Source organism: Schistocerca cancellata, unplaced genomic scaffold, assembly GCF_023864275.1.
Source record: "Schistocerca cancellata isolate TAMUIC-IGC-003103 unplaced genomic scaffold, iqSchCanc2.1 HiC_scaffold_756, whole genome shotgun sequence".
NCBI lineage: Eukaryota > Metazoa > Arthropoda > Insecta > Orthoptera > Acrididae > Schistocerca > Schistocerca cancellata.
Window position 1 is genome coordinate 585375 of NW_026046767.1, and position 13344 is coordinate 598718.

Here is a 13344-nt window from a genome sequence, read left to right on the forward strand (position 1 = left end):
TTTTTATCTCACAAACCTGTTCGAGAGTTGCGCGTATGGGGATAGGAAGAGCATAAAGTTTGCGATCAAGGAGTGTAGTTGGTGCAAAATCTAAAAAAAATGCTACATCTTAGGAAGTGGTTCTTGCATTCTTCACACATCAGGGTTTGCTACTGAGGCTGAATCAAAGCACCCCAGCCGACGCTCTGGGCGTAGTAATCGAGCTGGACACAGTCTGCAAAAGAAATATTTTTAGCAGAGCGTGGTTTCGATCCACGGACCTCTGGGTTATGGGCCCAGCACGCTTCCACTGCGCCACTCTGCTGTGTGGGAGAGTACTGGCTCTTCGTCACATCACGTCTCACACCTGGGCAGTGTTGTCTGCGTCGCTTTCACACGCCTACATGTGATTGCGTAACATCTCGTTTTTGCTCGACTGACGCTACGCTGACGCTTGCAGGCAGCGATATTTACCACGATCGCCCCGACATGCAGCTGCGAGAAGCACAGGAGTAACAAAGCACTCCACGATGCGGCGACATACGAAATCCACTGCCCAGCTACTCGTCGGAAACTAACAAAATGCCGACCCTGCCAAGATTCGAACCTGGAATCTTCTGATCCGTAGTCAGACGCGTTATCCGTTGCGCCACAGGGCCACCGGCAGCATTTTGTCTACGAGACAAGTGCAATTCGCTAAGAAATGTGTTCTCCACGGCTCAGCAAGCCCCCAAGGAAGGTACCTCTCGTCCAGCTGCGTGGCCGCAGTGCGCCTGCAGAACTTAGAGCTTGCCACGCATCTGCTCTCGCTGTTCGACAGGTAGCAGAAGGCAAGGCGCGCTTTTTCGCATGTTTTCTCGACGACGAGAGCCGGTTGATGTGCATGTAAGCGTAGCATATGAAACAAGAATAGCACGAACCATTCGTAGTCAGGTGCAAAAGTCGCAGTATGGCACCAGGTGGCGAACATATGTTTCTGTGGCCACCACTAGTTTCCAGCAAAGTGAATACCACTGACTGAGGGCCCTGTGTTGTAGCCCCAGTGGCGCAATTGGTTAGCGCACGGTACTTATAAGGCAGTAGCCGTGAGCAATGCCGGGGTTGTGAGTTCGAGCCTCTCCTGGGGCATATTTTTATTTCGTGGCACAGTCTCTGACAGCAACAGGAGGCTACGTTTGAGATGTATCAGCTATTTGAGGAATATAATCGTGCATTCGATACGGTAGCTGCGTCTTCCTCGGTAGTATAGTGGTTAGTATCCCCTCCTGTCACCCGGGAGACCGGGGTTCGATTCCCCGCCGGGGAGAGACATCCGATTTTTAATTGCTGCACTATCACTCGCCGTCTTAGTGTAGGACGTTTGCAGGTACTAGCAACATGTGTCTCCCACACAGGCAGCTGCCTACAGCGCATCCTCGGTAGAATAGTGGTTAGTATCCCCCCCCTGTCACGCGGGAGACCGGGGTTCGATTCCCCGCCGGGGAGATGCGATTTTTATCTCACAAACCTGTTCGAGAGTTGCGCGTATGGGGATAGGAAGAGCATAAAGTTTGCGATCAAGGAGTGTAGTTGGTGCAAAATCTAAAAAAAATGCTACATCTTAGGAAGTGGTTCTTGCATTCTTCACACATCAGGGTTTGCTACTGAGGCTGAATCAAAGCACCCCAGCCGACGCTCTGGGCGTAGTAATCGAGCTGGACACAGTCTGCAAAAGAAATATTTTTAGCAGAGCGTGGTTTCGATCCACGGACCTCTGGGTTATGGGCCCAGCACGCTTCCACTGCGCCACTCTGCTGTGTGGGAGAGTACTGGCTCTTCGTCACATCACGTCTCACACCTGGGCAGTGTTGTCTGCGTCGCTTTCACACGCCTACATGTGATTGCGTAACATCTCGTTTTTGCTCGACTGACGCTACGCTGACGCTTGCAGGCAGCGATATTTACCACGATCGCCCCGACATGCAGCTGCGAGAAGCACAGGAGTAACAAAGCACTCCACGATGCGGCGACATACGAAATCCACTGCCCAGCTACTCGTCGGAAACTAACAAAATGCCGACCCTGCCAAGATTCGAACCTGGAATCTTCTGATCCGTAGTCAGACGCGTTATCCGTTGCGCCACAGGGCCACCGGCAGCATTTTGTCTACGAGACAAGTGCAATTCGCTAAGAAATGTGTTCTCCACGGCTCAGCAAGCCCCCAAGGAAGGTACCTCTCGTCCAGCTGCGTGGCCGCAGTGCGCCTGCAGAACTTAGAGCTTGCCACGCATCTGCTCTCGCTGTTCGACAGGTAGCAGAAGGCAAGGCGCGCTTTTTCGCATGTTTTCTCGACGACGAGAGCCGGTTGATGTGCATGTAAGCGTAGCATATGAAACAAGAATAGCACGAACCATTCGTAGTCAGGTGCAAAAGTCGCAGTATGGCACCAGGTGGCGAACATATGTTTCTGTGGCCACCACTAGTTTCCAGCAAAGTGAATACCACTGACTGAGGGCCCTGTGTTGTAGCCCCAGTGGCGCAATTGGTTAGCGCACGGTACTTATAAGGCAGTAGCCGTGAGCAATGCCGGGGTTGTGAGTTCGAGCCTCTCCTGGGGCATATTTTTATTTCGTGGCACAGTCTCTGACAGCAACAGGAGGCTACGTTTGAGATGTATCAGCTATTTGAGGAATATAATCGTGCATTCGATACGGTAGCTGCGTCTTCCTCGGTAGTATAGTGGTTAGTATCCCCTCCTGTCACCCGGGAGACCGGGGTTCGATTCCCCGCCGGGGAGAGACATCCGATTTTTAATTGCTGCACTATCACTCGCCGTCTTAGTGTAGGACGTTTGCAGGTACTAGCAACATGTGTCTCCCACACAGGCAGCTGCCTACAGCGCATCCTCGGTAGAATAGTGGTTAGTATCCCCGCCTGTCACGCGGGAGACCGGGGTTCGATTCCCCGCCGGGGAGATGCGATTTTTATCTCACAAACCTGTTCGAGAGTTGCGCGTATGGGGATCGGAAGAGCATAAAGTTTGCGATCAAGGAGTGTAGTTGGTGCAAAATCTAAAAAAAATGCTACATCTTAGGAAGTGGTTCTTGCATTCTTCACACATCAGGGTTTGCTACTGAGGCTGAATCAAAGCACCCCAGCCGACGTTCTGGGCGTAGTAATCGAGCTGGACACAGTCTGCAAAAGAAATATTTTTAGCAGAGCGTGGTTTCGATCCACGGACCTCTGGGTTATGGGCCCAGCACGCTTCCACTGCGCCACTCTGCTGTGTGGGAGAGTACTGGCTCTTCGTCACATCACGTCTCACACCTGGGCAGTGTTGTCTGCGTCGCTTTCACACGCCTACATGTGATTGCGTAACATCTCGTTTTTGCTCGACTGACGCTACGCTGACGCTTGCAGGCAGCGATATTTACCACGATCGCCCTGACATGCAGCTGCGAGAAGCACAGGAGTAACAAAGCACTCCACGATGCGGCGACATACGAAATCCACTGCCCAGCTACTCGTCGGAAACTAACAAAATGCCGACCCTGCCAAGATTCGAACCTGGAATCTTCTGATCCGTAGTCAGACGCGTTATCCGTTGCGCCACAGGGCCACCGGCAGCATTTTGTCTACGAGACAAGTGCAATTCGCTAAGAAATGTGTTCTCCACGGCTCAGCAAGCCCCCAAGGAAGGTACCTCTCGTCCAGCTGCGTGGCCGCAGTGCGCCTGCAGAACTTAGAGCTTGCCACGCATCTGCTCTCGCTGTTCGACAGGTAGCAGAAGGCAAGGCGCGCTTTTTCGCATGTTTTCTCGACGACGAGAGCCGGTTGATGTGCATGTAAGCGTAGCATATGAAACAAGAATAGCACGAACCATTCGTAGTCAGGTGCAAAAGTCGCAGTATGGCACCAGGTGGCGAACATATGTTTCTGTGGCCACCACTAGTTTCCAGCAAAGTGAATACCACTGACTGAGGGCCCTGTGTTGTAGCCCCAGTGGCGCAATTGGTTAGCGCACGGTACTTATAAGGCAGTAGCCGTGAGCAATGCCGGGGTTGTGAGTTCGAGCCTCTCCTGGGGCATATTTTTATTTCGTGGCACAGTCTCTGACAGCAACAGGAGGCTACGTTTGAGATGTATCAGCTATTTGAGGAATATAATCGTGCATTCGATACGGTAGCTGCGTCTTCCTCGGTAGTATAGTGGTTAGTATCCCCTCCTGTCACCCGGGAGACCGGGGTTCGATTCCCCGCCGGGGAGAGACATCCGATTTTTAATTGCTGCACTATCACTCGCCGTCTTAGTGTAGGACGTTTGCAGGTACTAGCAACATGTGTCTCCCACACAGGCAGCTGCCTACAGCGCATCCTCGGTAGTTTAGTGGTTAGTATCCCCGCCTGTCACCCGGGAGACCGGGGTTCGATTCCCCGCCGGGGAGAGACATCCGATTTTTAATTGCTGCACTATCACTCGCCGAACTTAGTGTAGGACGTTTGCAGGTACTAGCAACATGTGTCTCCCACACATCTGTCTACAGTGCATCCTCGGTAGTATAGTGGTTAGTATCCCCGCCTGTCACGCGGGAGACCGGGGTTCGATTCCCCGCCGGGGAGATGCGATTTTTATCTCACAAACCTGTTCGAGAGTTGCGCGTATGGGGATCGGAAGAGCATAAAGTTTGCGATCAAGGAGTGTAGTTGGTGCAAAATCTAAAAAAAAATGCTACATCTTAGGAAGTGGTTCTTGCATTCTTCACACATCAGGGTTTGCTACTGAGGCTGAATCAAAGCACCCCAGCCGACGCTCTGGGCGTAGTAATCGAGCTGGACACAGTCTGCAAAAGAAATATTTTTAGCAGAGCTTGGTTTCGATCCACGGACCTCTGGGTTATGGGCCCAGCACGCTTCCACTGCGCCACTCTGCTGTGTGGGAGAGTGCTGGCTCTTCGTCACATCACGTCTCACACCTGGGCAGTGTTGTCTGCGTCGCTTTCACACGCCTACATGTGATTGCGTAACATCTCGTTTTTGCTCGACTGACGCTACGCTGACGCTTGCAGGCAGCGATATTTACCACGATCGCCCCGACATGCAGCTGCGAGAAGCACAGGAGTAACAAAGCACTCCACGATGCGGCGACATACGAAATCCACTGCCCAGCTACTCGTCGGAAACTAACAAAATGCCGACCCTGCCAAGATTCGAACCTGGAATCTTCTGATCCGTAGTCAGACGCGTTATCCGTTGCGCCACAGGGCCACCGGCAGCATTTTGTCTACGAGACAAGTGCAATTCGCTAAGAAATGTGTTCTCCACGGCTCAGCAAGCCCCCAAGGAAGGTACCTCTCGTCCAGCTGCGTGGCCGCAGTGCGCCTGCAGAACTTAGAGCTTGCCACGCATCTGCTCTCGCTGTTCGACAGGTAGCAGAAGGCAAGGCGCGCTTTTTCGCATGTTTTCTCGACGACGAGAGCCGGTTGATGTGCATGTAAGCGTAGCATATGAAACAAGAATAGCACGAACCATTCGTAGTCAGGTGCAAAAGTCGCAGTATGGCACCAGGTGGCGAACATATGTTTCTGTGGCCACCACTAGTTTCCAGCAAAGTGAATACCACTGACTGAGGGCCCTGTGTTGTAGCCCCAGTGGCGCAATTGGTTAGCGCACGGTACTTATAAGGCAGTAGCCGTGAGCAATGCCGGGGTTGTGAGTTCGAGCCTCTCCTGGGGCATATTTTTATTTCGTGGCACAGTCTCTGACAGCAACAGGAGGCTACGTTTGAGATGTATCAGCTATTTGAGGAATATAATCGTGCATTCGATACGGTAGCTGCGTCTTCCTCGGTAGTATAGTGGTTAGTATCCCCTCCTGTCACCCGGGAGACCGGGGTTCGATTCCCCGCCGGGGAGAGACATCCGATTTTTAATTGCTGCACTATCACTCGCCGTCTTAGTGTAGGACGTTTGCAGGTACTAGCAACATGTGTCTCCCACACAGGCAGCTGCCTACAGCGCATCCTCGGTAGAATAGTGGTTAGTATCCCCGCCTGTCACGCGGGAGACCGGGGTTCGATTCCCCGCCGGGGAGAGACATCCGATTTTTAATTGCTGCATTATCACTCTCCGAACTTAGTGTAGGACGTTTGCAGGTACTAGCAACATGTGTCTCCCACACAGGCAGCTGTCTACAGTGCATCCTCGGTAGTATAGTGGTTAGTATCCCCGCCTGTCACGCGGGAGACCGGGGTTCGATTCCCCGCCGGGGAGATGCGATTTTTATCTCACAAACCTGTTCGAGAGTTGCGCGTATGGGGATCGGAAGAGCATAAAGTTTGCGATCAAGGAGTGTAGTTGGTGCAAAATCTAAAAAAAAAATGCTACATCTTAGGAAGTGGTTCTTGCATTCTTCACACATCAGGGTTTGCTACTGAGGCTGAATCAAAGCACCCCAGCCGACGCTCTGGGCGTAGTAATCGAGCTGGACACAGTCTGCAAAAGAAATATTTTTAGCAGAGCGTGGTTTCGATCCACGGACCTCTGGGTTATGGGCCCAGCACGCTTCCACTGCGCCACTCTGCTGTGTGGGAGAGTACTGGCTCTTCGTCACATCACGTCTCACACCTGGGCAGTGTTGTCTGCGTCGCTTTCACACGCCTACATGTGATTGCGTAACATCTCGTTTTTGCTCGACTGACGCTACGCTGACGATTGCAGGCAGCGATATTTACCACGATCGCCCCGACATGCAGCTGCGAGAAGCACAGGAGTAACAAAGCACTCCACGATGCGGCGACATACGAAATCCACTGCCCAGCTACTCGTCGGAAACTAACAAAATGCCGACCCTGCCAAGATTCGAACCTGGAATCTTCTGATCCGTAGTCAGACGCGTTATCCGTTGCGCCACAGGGCCACCGGCAGCATTTTGTCTACGAGACAAGTGCAATTCGCTAAGAAATGTGTTCTCCACGGCTCAGCAAGCCCCCAAGGAAGGTACCTCTCGTCCAGCTGCGTGGCCGCAGTGCGCCTGCAGAACTTAGAGCTTGCCACGCATCTGCTCTCGCTGTTCGACAGGTAGCAGAAGGCAAGGCGCGCTTTTTCGCATGTTTTCTCGACGACGAGAGCCGGTTGATGTGCATGTAAGCGTAGCATATGAAACAAGAATAGCACGAACCATTCGTAGTCAGGTGCAAAAGTCGCAGTATGGCACCAGGTGGCGAACATATGTTTCTGTGGCCACCACTAGTTTCCAGCAAAGTGAATACCACTGACCGAGGGCCCTGTGTTGTAGCCCCAGTGGCGCAATTGGTTAGCGCACGGTACTTATAAGGCAGTAGCCGTGAGCAATGCCGGGGTTGTGAGTTCGAGCCTCTCCTGGGGCATATTTTTATTTCGTGGCACAGTCTCTGACAGCAACAGGAGGCTACGTTTGAGATGTATCAGCTATTTGAGGAATATAATCGTGCATTCGATACGGTAGCTGCGTCTTCCTCGGTAGTATAGTGGTTAGTATCCCCTCCTGTCACCCGGGAGACCGGGGTTCGATTCCCCGCCGGGGAGAGACATCCGATTTTTAATTGCTGCACTATCACTCGCCGTCTTAGTGTAGGACGTTTGCAGGTACTAGCAACATGTGTCTCCCACACAGGCAGCTGCCTACAGCGCATCCTCGGTAGAATAGTGGTTAGTATCCCCGCCTGTCACGCGGGAGACCGGGGTTCGATTCCCCGCCGGGGAGATGCGATTTTTATCTCACAAACCTGTTCGAGAGTTGCGCGTATGGGGATCGGAAGAGCATAAAGTTTGCGATCAAGGAGTGTAGTTGGTGCAAAATCTAAAAAAAATGCTACATCTTAGGAAGTGGTTCTTGCATTCTTCACACATCAGGGTTTGCTACTGAGGCTGAATCAAAGCACCCCAGCCGACGTTCTGGGCGTAGTAATCGAGCTGGACGCAGTCTGCAAAAGAAATATTTTTAGCAGAGCGTGGTTTCGATCCACGGACCTCTGGGTTATGGGCCCAGCACGCTTCCACTGCGCCACTCTGCTGTGTGGGAGAGTACTGGCTCTTCGTCACATCACGTCTCACACCTGGGCAGTGTTGTCTGCGCCGCTTTCACACGCCTACATGTGATTGCGTAACATCTCGTTTTTGCTCGACTGACGCTACGCTGACGCTTGCAGGCAGCGATATTTACCACGATCGCCCTGACATGCAGCTGCGAGAAGCACAGGAGTAACAAAGCACTCCACGATGCGGCGACATACGAAATCCACTGCCCAGCTACTCGTCGGAAACTAACAAAATGCCGACCCTGCCAAGATTCGAACCTGGAATCTTCTGATCCGTAGTCAGACGCGTTATCCGTTGCGCCACAGGGCCACCGGCAGCATTTTGTCTACGAGACAAGTGCAATTCGCTAAGAAATGTGTTCTCCACGGCTCAGCAAGCCCCCAAGGAAGGTACCTCTCGTCCAGCTGCGTGGCCGCAGTGCGCCTGCAGAACTTAGAGCTTGCCACGCATCTGCTCTCGCTGTTCGACAGGTAGCAGAAGGCAAGGCGCGCTTTTTCGCATGTTTTCTCGACGACGAGAGCCGGTTGATGTGCATGTAAGCGTAGCATATGAAACAAGAATAGCACGAACCATTCGTAGTCAGGTGCAAAAGTCGCAGTATGGCACCAGGTGGCGAACATATGTTTCTGTGGCCACCACTAGTTTCCAGCAAAGTGAATACCACTGACTGAGGGCCCTGTGTTGTAGCCCCAGTGGCGCAATTGGTTAGCGCACGGTACTTATAAGGCAGTAGCCGTGAGCAATGCCGGGGTTGTGAGTTCGAGCCTCTCCTGGGGCATATTTTTATTTCGTGGCACAGTCTCTGACAGCAACAGGAGGCTACGTTTGAGATGTATCAGCTATTTGAGGAATATAATCGTGCATTCGATACGGTAGCTGCGTCTTCCTCGGTAGTATAGTGGTTAGTATCCCCTCCTGTCACCCGGGAGACCGGGGTTCGATTCCCCGCCGGGGAGAGACATCCGATTTTTAATTGCTGCACTATCACTCGCCGTCTTAGTGTAGGACGTTTGCAGGTACTAGCAACATGTGTCTCCCACACAGGCAGCTGCCTACAGCGCATCCTCGGTAGTTTAGTGGTTAGTATCCCCGCCTGTCACCCGGGAGACCGGGGTTCGATTCCCCGCCGGGGAGAGACATCCGATTTTTAATTGCTGCACTATCACTCGCCGAACTTAGTGTAGGACGTTTGCAGGTACTAGCAACATGTGTCTCCCACACATCTGTCTACAGTGCATCCTCGGTAGTATAGTGGTTAGTATCCCCGCCTGTCACGCGGGAGACCGGGGTTCGATTCCCCGCCGGGGAGATGCGATTTTTATCTCACAAACCTGTTCGAGAGTTGCGCGTATGGGGATCGGAAGAGCATAAAGTTTGCGATCAAGGAGTGTAGTTGGTGCAAAATCTAAAAAAAAATGCTACATCTTAGGAAGTGGTTCTTGCATTCTTCACACATCAGGGTTTGCTACTGAGGCTGAATCAAAGCACCCCAGCCGACGCTCTGGGCGTAGTAATCGAGCTGGACACAGTCTGCAAAAGAAATATTTTTAGCAGAGCGTGGTTTCGATCCACGGACCTCTGGGTTATGGGCCCAGCACGCTTCCACTGCGCCACTCTGCTGTGTGGGAGAGTGCTGGCTCTTCGTCACATCACGTCTCACACCTGGGCAGTGTTGTCTGCGTCGCTTTCACACGCCTACATGTGATTGCGTAACATCTCGTTTTTGCTCGACTGACGCTACGCTGACGCTTGCAGGCAGCGATATTTACCACGATCGCCCCGACATGCAGCTGCGAGAAGCACAGGAGTAACAAAGCACTCCACGATGCGGCGACATACGAAATCCACTGCCCAGCTACTCGTCGGAAACTAACAAAATGCCGACCCTGCCAAGATTCGAACCTGGAATCTTCTGATCCGTAGTCAGACGCGTTATCCGTTGCGCCACAGGGCCACCGGCAGCATTTTGTCTACGAGACAAGTGCAATTCGCTAAGAAATGTGTTCTCCACGGCTCAGCAAGCCCCCAAGGAAGGTACCTCTCGTCCAGCTGCGTGGCCGCAGTGCGCCTGCAGAACTTAGAGCTTGCCACGCATCTGCTCTCGCTGTTCGACAGGTAGCAGAAGGCAAGGCGCGCTTTTTCGCATGTTTTCTCGACGACGAGAGCCGGTTGATGTGCATGTAAGCGTAGCATATGAAACAAGAATAGCACGAACCATTCGTAGTCAGGTGCAAAAGTCGCAGTATGGCACCAGGTGGCGAACATATGTTTCTGTGGCCACCACTAGTTTCCAGCAAAGTGAATACCACTGACTGAGGGCCCTGTGTTGTAGCCCCAGTGGCGCAATTGGTTAGCGCACGGTACTTATAAGGCAGTAGCCGTGAGCAATGCCGGGGTTGTGAGTTCGAGCCTCTCCTGGGGCATATTTTTATTTCGTGGCACAGTCTCTGACAGCAACAGGAGGCTACGTTTGAGATGTATCAGCTATTTGAGGAATATAATCGTGCATTCGATACGGTAGCTGCGTCTTCCTCGGTAGTATAGTGGTTAGTATCCCCTCCTGTCACCCGGGAGACCGGGGTTCGATTCCCCGCCGGGGAGAGACATCCGATTTTTAATTGCTGCACTATCACTCGCCGTCTTAGTGTAGGACGTTTGCAGGTACTAGCAACATGTGTCTCCCACACAGGCAGCTGCCTACAGCGCATCCTCGGTAGAATAGTGGTTAGTATCCCCGCCTGTCACGCGGGAGACCGGGGTTCGATTCCCCGCCGGGGAGAGACATCCGATTTTTAATTGCTGCACTATCACTCTCCGAACTTAGTGTAGGACGTTTGCAGGTACTAGCAACATGTGTCTCCCACACAGGCAGCTGTCTACAGTGCATCCTCGGTAGTATAGTGGTTAGTATCCCCGCCTGTCACGCGGGAGACCGGGGTTCGATTCCCCGCCGGGGAGATGCGATTTTTATCTCACAAACCTGTTCGAGAGTTGCGCGTATGGGGATCGGAAGAGCATAAAGTTTGCGATCAAGGAGTGTAGTTGGTGCAAAATCTAAAAAAAAAATGCTACATCTTAGGAAGTGGTTCTTGCATTCTTCACACATCAGGGTTTGCTACTGAGGCTGAATCAAAGCACCCCAGCCGACGCTCTGGGCGTAGTAATCGAGCTGGACACAGTCTGCAAAAGAAATATTTTTAGCAGAGCGTGGTTTCGATCCACGGACCTCTGGGTTATGGGCCCAGCACGCTTCCACTGCGCCACTCTGCTGTGTGGGAGAGTACTGGCTCTTCGTCACATCACGTCTCACACCTGGGCAGTGTTGTCTGCGTCGCTTTCACACGCCTACATGTGATTGCGTAACATCTACAGCTCTCAGCTTGACTTGTCTCGACTTTGCTCGACTGACGCTACGCTGACGCTTGCAGGCAGCGATATTTACCACGATCGCCCCGACATGCAGCTGCGAGAAGCACAGGAGTAACAAAGCACTCCACGATGCGGCGACATACGAAATCCACTGCCCAGCTACTCGTCGGAAACTAACAAAATGCCGACCCTGCCAAGATTCGAACCTGGAATCTTCTGATCCGTAGTCAGACGCGTTATCCGTTGCGCCACAGGGCCACCAGCAGCATTTTGTCTACGAGACAAGTGCAATTCGCTAAGAAATGTGTTCTCCACGGCTCAGCAAGCCCCCAAGGAAGGTACCTCTCGTCCAGCTGCGTGGCCGCAGTGCGCCTGCAGAACTTAGAGCTTGCCACGCATCTGCTCTCGCTGTTCGACAGGTAGCAGAAGGCAAGGCGCGCTTTTTCGCATGTTTTCTCGACGACGAGAGCCGGTTGATGTGCATGTAAGCGTAGCATATGAAACAAGAATAGCACGAACCATTCGTAGTCAGGTGCAAAAGTCGCAGTATGGCACCAGGTGGCGAACATATGTTTCTGTGGCCACCACTAGTTTCCAGCAAAGTGAATACCACTGACTGAGGGCCCTGTGTTGTAGCCCCAGTGGCGCAATTGGTTAGCGCACGGTACTTATAAGGCAGTAGCCGTGAGCAATGCCGGGGTTGTGAGTTCGAGCCTCTCCTGGGGCATATTTTTATTTCGTGGCACAGTCTCTGACAGCAACAGGAGGCTACGTTTGAGATGTATCAGCTATTTGAGGAATATAATCGTGCATTCGATACGGTAGCTGCGTCTTCCTCGGTAGTATAGTGGTTAGTATCCCCTCCTGTCACCCGGGAGACCGGGGTTCGATTCCCCGCCGGGGAGAGACATCCGATTTTTAATTGCTGCACTATCACTCGCCGTGTTAGTGTAGGACGTTTGCAGGTACTAGCAACATGTGTCTCCCACACAGGCAGCTGCCTACAGCGCATCCTCGGTAGAATAGTGGTTAGTATCCCCGCCTGTCACGCGGGAGACCGGGGTTCGATTCCCCGCCGGGGAGATGCGATTTTTATCTCACAAACCTGTTCGAGAGTTGCGCGTATGGGGATCGGAAGAGCATAAAGTTTGCGATCAAGGAGTGTAGTTGGTGCAAAATCTAAAAAAAATGCTACATCTTAGGAAGTGGTTCTTGCATTCTTCACACATCAGGGTTTGCTACTGAGGCTGAATCAAAGCACCCCAGCCGACGTTCTGGGCGTAGTAATCGAGCTGGACACAGTCTGCAAAAGAAATATTTTTAGCAGAGCGTGGTTTCGATCCACGGACCTCTGGGTTATGGGCCCAGCACGCTTCCACTGCGCCACTCTGCTGTGTGGGAGAGTACTGGCTCTTCGTCACATCACGTCTCACACCTGGGCAGTGTTGTCTGCGTCGCTTTCACACGCCTACATGTGATTGCGTAACATCTCGTTTTTGCTCGACTGACGCTACGCTGACGCTTGCAGGCAGCGATATTTACCACGATCGCCCTGACATGCAGCTGCGAGAAGCACAGGAGTAACAAAGCACTCCACGATGCGGCGACATACGAAATCCACTGCCCAGCTACTCGTCGGAAACTAACAAAATGCCGACCCTGCCAAGATTCGAACCTGGAATCTTCTGATCCGTAGTCAGACGCGTTATCCGTTGCGCCACAGGGCCACCGGCAGCATTTTGTCTACGAGACAAGTGCAATTCGCTAAGAAATGTGTTCTCCACGGCTCAGCAAGCCCCCAAGGAAGGTACCTCTCGTCCAGCTGCGTGGCCGCAGTGCGCCTGCAGAACTTAGAGCTTGCCACGCATCTGCTCTCGCTGTTCGACAGGTAGCAGAAGGCAAGGCGCGCTTTTTCGCATGTTTTCTCGACGACGAGAGCCGGT

At 52.6% G+C, this 13344-nt stretch overlaps 34 non-coding genes across 34 annotated transcripts; 17 read left to right on the forward strand and 17 right to left on the reverse strand.

The window, feature by feature from the left end:
• Positions 1 to 232: 232 nt before the first annotated feature.
• Positions 233 to 304, reverse strand: Trnam-cau (transfer RNA methionine (anticodon CAU)). The gene has a single exon. It is a non-coding gene; the product is annotated as a tRNA-Met (tRNA).
• A 261-nt stretch (positions 305 to 565) lies between these two features.
• On the reverse strand, positions 566 to 638 carry Trnar-acg (transfer RNA arginine (anticodon ACG)). The gene has a single exon. It is a non-coding gene; the product is annotated as a tRNA-Arg (tRNA).
• A 377-nt stretch (positions 639 to 1015) lies between these two features.
• Positions 1016 to 1107, forward strand: Trnai-uau (transfer RNA isoleucine (anticodon UAU)). Its single transcript is given in 2 exon segments — positions 1016 to 1053; positions 1072 to 1107. It is a non-coding gene; the product is annotated as a tRNA-Ile (tRNA).
• A 595-nt stretch (positions 1108 to 1702) lies between these two features.
• On the reverse strand, positions 1703 to 1774 carry Trnam-cau (transfer RNA methionine (anticodon CAU)). Its single transcript has one exon. It is a non-coding gene; the product is annotated as a tRNA-Met (tRNA).
• Positions 1775 to 2035: 261 nt separating this feature from the next.
• Positions 2036 to 2108, reverse strand: Trnar-acg (transfer RNA arginine (anticodon ACG)). The gene has a single exon. It is a non-coding gene; the product is annotated as a tRNA-Arg (tRNA).
• Positions 2109 to 2485: 377 nt separating this feature from the next.
• Trnai-uau (transfer RNA isoleucine (anticodon UAU)) lies at positions 2486 to 2577 on the forward strand. Its single transcript is given in 2 exon segments — positions 2486 to 2523; positions 2542 to 2577. It is a non-coding gene; the product is annotated as a tRNA-Ile (tRNA).
• A 284-nt stretch (positions 2578 to 2861) lies between these two features.
• On the forward strand, positions 2862 to 2933 carry Trnad-guc (transfer RNA aspartic acid (anticodon GUC)). Its single transcript has one exon. It is a non-coding gene; the product is annotated as a tRNA-Asp (tRNA).
• Positions 2934 to 3171: 238 nt separating this feature from the next.
• Trnam-cau (transfer RNA methionine (anticodon CAU)) lies at positions 3172 to 3243 on the reverse strand. The gene has a single exon. It is a non-coding gene; the product is annotated as a tRNA-Met (tRNA).
• Positions 3244 to 3504: 261 nt separating this feature from the next.
• Trnar-acg (transfer RNA arginine (anticodon ACG)) lies at positions 3505 to 3577 on the reverse strand. The gene has a single exon. It is a non-coding gene; the product is annotated as a tRNA-Arg (tRNA).
• A 377-nt stretch (positions 3578 to 3954) lies between these two features.
• Positions 3955 to 4046, forward strand: Trnai-uau (transfer RNA isoleucine (anticodon UAU)). The gene is given in 2 exon segments: positions 3955 to 3992; positions 4011 to 4046. It is a non-coding gene; the product is annotated as a tRNA-Ile (tRNA).
• Positions 4047 to 4505: 459 nt separating this feature from the next.
• Positions 4506 to 4577, forward strand: Trnad-guc (transfer RNA aspartic acid (anticodon GUC)). Its single transcript has one exon. It is a non-coding gene; the product is annotated as a tRNA-Asp (tRNA).
• Positions 4578 to 5149: 572 nt separating this feature from the next.
• Trnar-acg (transfer RNA arginine (anticodon ACG)) lies at positions 5150 to 5222 on the reverse strand. Its single transcript has one exon. It is a non-coding gene; the product is annotated as a tRNA-Arg (tRNA).
• A 377-nt stretch (positions 5223 to 5599) lies between these two features.
• Positions 5600 to 5691, forward strand: Trnai-uau (transfer RNA isoleucine (anticodon UAU)). The gene is given in 2 exon segments: positions 5600 to 5637; positions 5656 to 5691. It is a non-coding gene; the product is annotated as a tRNA-Ile (tRNA).
• Positions 5692 to 5975: 284 nt separating this feature from the next.
• Trnad-guc (transfer RNA aspartic acid (anticodon GUC)) lies at positions 5976 to 6047 on the forward strand. The gene has a single exon. It is a non-coding gene; the product is annotated as a tRNA-Asp (tRNA).
• Positions 6048 to 6154: 107 nt separating this feature from the next.
• Positions 6155 to 6226, forward strand: Trnad-guc (transfer RNA aspartic acid (anticodon GUC)). The gene has a single exon. It is a non-coding gene; the product is annotated as a tRNA-Asp (tRNA).
• A 240-nt stretch (positions 6227 to 6466) lies between these two features.
• Positions 6467 to 6538, reverse strand: Trnam-cau (transfer RNA methionine (anticodon CAU)). The gene has a single exon. It is a non-coding gene; the product is annotated as a tRNA-Met (tRNA).
• Positions 6539 to 6799: 261 nt separating this feature from the next.
• Trnar-acg (transfer RNA arginine (anticodon ACG)) lies at positions 6800 to 6872 on the reverse strand. The gene has a single exon. It is a non-coding gene; the product is annotated as a tRNA-Arg (tRNA).
• Positions 6873 to 7249: 377 nt separating this feature from the next.
• On the forward strand, positions 7250 to 7341 carry Trnai-uau (transfer RNA isoleucine (anticodon UAU)). The gene is given in 2 exon segments: positions 7250 to 7287; positions 7306 to 7341. It is a non-coding gene; the product is annotated as a tRNA-Ile (tRNA).
• A 284-nt stretch (positions 7342 to 7625) lies between these two features.
• Positions 7626 to 7697, forward strand: Trnad-guc (transfer RNA aspartic acid (anticodon GUC)). The gene has a single exon. It is a non-coding gene; the product is annotated as a tRNA-Asp (tRNA).
• A 238-nt stretch (positions 7698 to 7935) lies between these two features.
• Positions 7936 to 8007, reverse strand: Trnam-cau (transfer RNA methionine (anticodon CAU)). Its single transcript has one exon. It is a non-coding gene; the product is annotated as a tRNA-Met (tRNA).
• A 261-nt stretch (positions 8008 to 8268) lies between these two features.
• Positions 8269 to 8341, reverse strand: Trnar-acg (transfer RNA arginine (anticodon ACG)). The gene has a single exon. It is a non-coding gene; the product is annotated as a tRNA-Arg (tRNA).
• Positions 8342 to 8718: 377 nt separating this feature from the next.
• On the forward strand, positions 8719 to 8810 carry Trnai-uau (transfer RNA isoleucine (anticodon UAU)). The gene is given in 2 exon segments: positions 8719 to 8756; positions 8775 to 8810. It is a non-coding gene; the product is annotated as a tRNA-Ile (tRNA).
• Positions 8811 to 9269: 459 nt separating this feature from the next.
• Trnad-guc (transfer RNA aspartic acid (anticodon GUC)) lies at positions 9270 to 9341 on the forward strand. Its single transcript has one exon. It is a non-coding gene; the product is annotated as a tRNA-Asp (tRNA).
• A 239-nt stretch (positions 9342 to 9580) lies between these two features.
• On the reverse strand, positions 9581 to 9652 carry Trnam-cau (transfer RNA methionine (anticodon CAU)). The gene has a single exon. It is a non-coding gene; the product is annotated as a tRNA-Met (tRNA).
• Positions 9653 to 9913: 261 nt separating this feature from the next.
• Trnar-acg (transfer RNA arginine (anticodon ACG)) lies at positions 9914 to 9986 on the reverse strand. Its single transcript has one exon. It is a non-coding gene; the product is annotated as a tRNA-Arg (tRNA).
• A 377-nt stretch (positions 9987 to 10363) lies between these two features.
• Trnai-uau (transfer RNA isoleucine (anticodon UAU)) lies at positions 10364 to 10455 on the forward strand. The gene is given in 2 exon segments: positions 10364 to 10401; positions 10420 to 10455. It is a non-coding gene; the product is annotated as a tRNA-Ile (tRNA).
• A 284-nt stretch (positions 10456 to 10739) lies between these two features.
• Positions 10740 to 10811, forward strand: Trnad-guc (transfer RNA aspartic acid (anticodon GUC)). The gene has a single exon. It is a non-coding gene; the product is annotated as a tRNA-Asp (tRNA).
• A 107-nt stretch (positions 10812 to 10918) lies between these two features.
• Trnad-guc (transfer RNA aspartic acid (anticodon GUC)) lies at positions 10919 to 10990 on the forward strand. The gene has a single exon. It is a non-coding gene; the product is annotated as a tRNA-Asp (tRNA).
• A 240-nt stretch (positions 10991 to 11230) lies between these two features.
• Positions 11231 to 11302, reverse strand: Trnam-cau (transfer RNA methionine (anticodon CAU)). Its single transcript has one exon. It is a non-coding gene; the product is annotated as a tRNA-Met (tRNA).
• A 284-nt stretch (positions 11303 to 11586) lies between these two features.
• Trnar-acg (transfer RNA arginine (anticodon ACG)) lies at positions 11587 to 11659 on the reverse strand. The gene has a single exon. It is a non-coding gene; the product is annotated as a tRNA-Arg (tRNA).
• Positions 11660 to 12036: 377 nt separating this feature from the next.
• On the forward strand, positions 12037 to 12128 carry Trnai-uau (transfer RNA isoleucine (anticodon UAU)). The gene is given in 2 exon segments: positions 12037 to 12074; positions 12093 to 12128. It is a non-coding gene; the product is annotated as a tRNA-Ile (tRNA).
• A 284-nt stretch (positions 12129 to 12412) lies between these two features.
• Positions 12413 to 12484, forward strand: Trnad-guc (transfer RNA aspartic acid (anticodon GUC)). The gene has a single exon. It is a non-coding gene; the product is annotated as a tRNA-Asp (tRNA).
• Positions 12485 to 12722: 238 nt separating this feature from the next.
• Trnam-cau (transfer RNA methionine (anticodon CAU)) lies at positions 12723 to 12794 on the reverse strand. The gene has a single exon. It is a non-coding gene; the product is annotated as a tRNA-Met (tRNA).
• A 261-nt stretch (positions 12795 to 13055) lies between these two features.
• Trnar-acg (transfer RNA arginine (anticodon ACG)) lies at positions 13056 to 13128 on the reverse strand. The gene has a single exon. It is a non-coding gene; the product is annotated as a tRNA-Arg (tRNA).
• Positions 13129 to 13344: the final 216 nt, after the last annotated feature.